The sequence below is a fragment of the Micropterus dolomieu genome, linkage group LG08, assembly GCF_021292245.1.
Source record: "Micropterus dolomieu isolate WLL.071019.BEF.003 ecotype Adirondacks linkage group LG08, ASM2129224v1, whole genome shotgun sequence".
Lineage (NCBI taxonomy): Eukaryota > Metazoa > Chordata > Actinopteri > Centrarchiformes > Centrarchidae > Micropterus > Micropterus dolomieu.
Genome location: NC_060157.1, coordinates 6874198 through 6878224, shown reverse-complemented (window position 1 = coordinate 6878224; position 4027 = coordinate 6874198). Strand labels below are relative to the sequence as shown.

Below are 4027 nucleotides of genomic sequence, written 5' to 3'. Positions count from 1 at the left end.
GAGCAATGACATTTCATGAAGTGCATCGACTTTGCACAACTGATTTCAGCAGAAAATGTTCTTTGTAGTTAACTACAATCTCCTTAAATTGTAAATGTTTCCCAAACACACTTGTTTCAAAGCTGTCAGTAGTGGCTTTCCTGTCTTCTTTCCCTAAGGGGGGAAATAATACCCTCTAATCTTGATGTGGGTACCTCAGCCATTTTTGGATTTCTGTATCCCATGGTGTCTTTTTCAGAGCAATCGGAAAATCCCTTAATCCCTCAGATCCTCAAATCCTAAAGCCTGCAACATCCGAAGAGGAGTTTAGACCCCAGCAGATCAGCCGGAGGTGTGAAGATGTATTTCAGGCTGTGGAGAGAAACATTATACTTCAACATTACACCAAGATGGGAAAAGTTTATGGGAAATTCTCCAAATTACACTCAAAACAGTATGTCTTAGTAATTATCATCATACAATACTTAGACACTTACTAGTAATTATTGATTGCTTTAATTTTGAGTTCATCTATCTGTATAAATAGAAAATGTAAACAAGTTTTAATGACTGCAATGATGAGTAAACACTAGCAGGGATGGATAACAATGTTTCTTCCAGCTTTCTAAAAGTATTTTATTACAAAGTAAACATCCAGAGTTCTCAGCTATGCTGACAATAACGATAAAAGAGACAGGACCTGTAAATACACAATAGATAACCTTTTTCCCATTAAGTGAACTTTGCAGCCTTAAGCGAAAAAACAGAATATTGGGTAGTACGTCAAATGCATCAGTACAAAAGATTTGGGGGATGCACCTTCTTTGCAGTATCCGCCTAAAACCATTTGCCGTTGTTGTCATTCAGTCTGGTTGACAGTTCCACCCTGCAAGGCCAAGATATACTGTCAAGTGGAAATATGTTCAAATATTTTAAAGCAGGGTGCTGTTTTTTTCTGTCTCAGTTTTGCCAAAATATGTGACAGAGGTGTCTTGTCCAGGAAACTGCCAGGGTTTTCAGCTGTCCAAACTTAGTGACAGCTGAAGGATGTAGAATAATAAACATTCAGCTTTACTCATCCCCATAAATTTAAAATAAAGAGGACATAGACCTCAGATTAGTGCATGTATGATTTCTGAACATACAGTAACAGCTCCAAAAGGTGTTCAGAATCAAGCGTTGTTAATAGTTTTTTGGGAAATAAGCTTATTTGCTCTCTGGTGGAGAGATGAGAAGATCAATACTACTCTCATACATACTCTATACATATAACGCTATAGCCAGCTGCTGTTTAGCTTAGCTCAGCCCAAAGACTGGAATCAAGGAGAAACAGCTAGCTTGGCTTTGTCTAACGGTAATAAAATCCACCTACCAACACCTTTAAAGCTTACTATTTAACATGTTCTATCTTGTTCCTTAAATCTGTACAAAACAAATGTGCTAATTCTTATGCTAAACTAAGATAACAAACTGCTGGCTGATTTATGTTTCATAGACATACATGAGAGTGATATGGAGCGCCATTTTAAAGGGACAGTATGTAGTTTTCAGCAGCCACTAGCCATACAGTTTTTAGAATGCTGTACCAGAGATTGCATCACACATGCTGGAAATTCAGGTAAACTTTTACTGCAATGTTATAGAAGGCTAATATTTTTATCAGCTTGACGTTGAACTTATCCGTTCTTGTTGCATGACGCCGTTACACTGACGGCATTTAGCCTATTTGATACATTGTTAGCTCCCTGCCACTTTAACAGGAGGCTCAGCAGCATAGCTAAATGGATGATAATGAAACAGTTAGTGACCTAGACTGAATATTATTAATGAGATTGTTGCCACACTTTATAACATTTAGACCACAGTAAGTAACATTACTGTAGTGAATGGGTCGTCCACGGTGTTGTTGTCCTGTGCCTTTATGTTGCATTATTGTATATTATGTGGGTCACATAAGTTACAGCAACTGAGATGGTAGAGAAGATGTGTACCTGTGTATCGTAAAACATCAATAAATCTAAATTGAACGTTACAAAGCAAACAGTGGCAGATCCATGCTAATGTTAGCTGGCTGCCCCTGTCTTGCATCACTATAAGCTAGTATAAACAAACCGCTCCACGTTTGCTTTGTACCGTTACATCATTTCTTGTAGGCTTTGCACCTGATAAGCAACTGCTCGGCGTTAGCTGGCGAGTTAATGTTATCTAAGTTGTCACAAAATCACAATATATTTCACATGCTTTGCAGAAATGTAAGGTTTGCCGATTTCAAAACAAAGCGGAGGTCTCTCTGTGACTCGAGCCTTTCTGATGTTGACTGTGTTCCACCCGAAGTTGATCTGCTTCTCGTTTGGCCTGACTGGCTTCAGCACATAAAACTGTTTTGTTGGTTTTTATCCTTACTGAGTTTGTGCAAGCTCACCACTTGGGGAAAGAAACTATTGCCACAATGTCAAAGATAAGGACATTTTAACAAAAAAATCTACTTGCTGTAAACCAGTAAAATTACTGTTTAGAGCTATTCATATGTGGTATTTATCCTCATGTTCTGAATTTACAACACGCCACAACATCTGTTGGCTGCGGCTAGCTAACATGACACATGGGATTCCAGTAAAGCCTAGTTCACACTACACGATTTTTAGCCAGATTTGCCAGTCAGTGAGATCGGCGACCGTCAGGCTGTGATCAGAGGAAAATCAGCGATTGATCGGCGGCCGTCAGTCATTATGTATGAACTACTCAACGATGCATCAAAACATATCAACACATCGTCTGCCAGATATCTAGCATGCCAAATATCTGGAGAAGTCAGCCAACTCGACATCCACATCCAGCCGATGAGAGCAGGCAGCTACTTTTTCACTGCAAAACACTTTTTACTGCTTCCCGCATGCGCTAATCCATTATCCCACCCATATCCTTTGTCTTTATAATTGCTATCTTTATAATAACAAACAGCTGTTTCATGTGTAGGCTTGCGTCATTTCCCGTTTCACATTTCACGTGTGTTTTCTAGACAAAACGTGCTTTGGAAACCAGCGTCGGGTGACAGAGCTCGTGTAGTGTGTGACCCTCTGTCACGATCAGTCATGTAGTATGAACACCACAACGACTTCAAGATGGCAAGTTGTGTTGTGTAAACAGCACGGCCGGCGCTGAAAGTCGTGTAGTCTGCACGAGCCTTAAGGTAACGTCTTCAAATGACTTCTTTTGTCAGATCAAACAGTTCAAAGTCAAAATTGTGACACAGCAGAGGATGGTTTCAATCCATCGATCCTCTGGGTTATGGGCCCAGCACGCTTCCGCTGAGCCACTCTGCTACACACCTCAGATGGGACTCGAACCCACAATCCCTGGCTTAGGAGGCCAGTGCCTTATCCATTAGGCCACTGAGGCAGCCGCACAGCTGGCACCACTATGTGCAAGCAGTGTTCACACTGTAATCCTTTGAGTCAATTTTCTATGGACAGGGATGGTAGCCTTTGTGTGAAGCAAAATAAGGGAATGTGCCTGCATGGGTTTAGCGCCTGTGTAATGATGTTCATTGTGTCCAACACTGCAGACTAATTGTTGTTCATTTGGTCTATAAAACGTGAAACATTTAGAAATGCCCATTTCCTAAAGCTCAGTTAACTGTCAAAGAGGACTAATAAAAACAGCAAATCTTAATATTTTAGAAGCTAGAACCTGTTGATCAACGTATCATTTAATCGACAAATCGAGTATGTTTCAGGAAATACACTTGGATGTTAAAGATGGAATTTCTCTAGAACTGATCAAGAAGCCACTGGACTTCTGTTTGCTCTCAGCAGTAAGTCTTTATAATTCCTGTTGGGTTATGTTTGTTCTTGAGAGCTCTGTGTCATTAGCCAGATTTCCATCCAAATGTAACGCATGCTTTAACAAAGTTTCGAGAAAATCTACAAAAGAAAATGTGTATTAATAGATGTTTCCATCAAGTACCGTTGTCTGATTACTAAGAGTCGGTTTGTGGAGATAAAGAGCTGGTTCCAGAAATTGTCCAATCAACATCGATGAATTCTTT

At 40.0% G+C, this 4027-nt stretch overlaps 2 protein-coding genes and 1 non-coding gene across 9 annotated transcripts in view; all 3 read right to left on the bottom strand.

Moving 5' to 3' along the window:
• Positions 1–4027, bottom strand: part of LOC123975176 (basement membrane-specific heparan sulfate proteoglycan core protein-like) — a gene marked incomplete at its 3' end in the record, with an annotated part of 647231 nt that overhangs the window by 442769 nt on the left and 200435 nt on the right.
• Positions 1–4027, bottom strand: part of syt6a (synaptotagmin VIa) — a 60440-nt gene that overhangs the window by 22867 nt on the left and 33546 nt on the right. The window lies entirely within an intron of this gene.
• Positions 3306–3378, bottom strand: trnar-ccu. Its single transcript has one exon. It is a non-coding gene; the product is annotated as a tRNA-Arg (tRNA).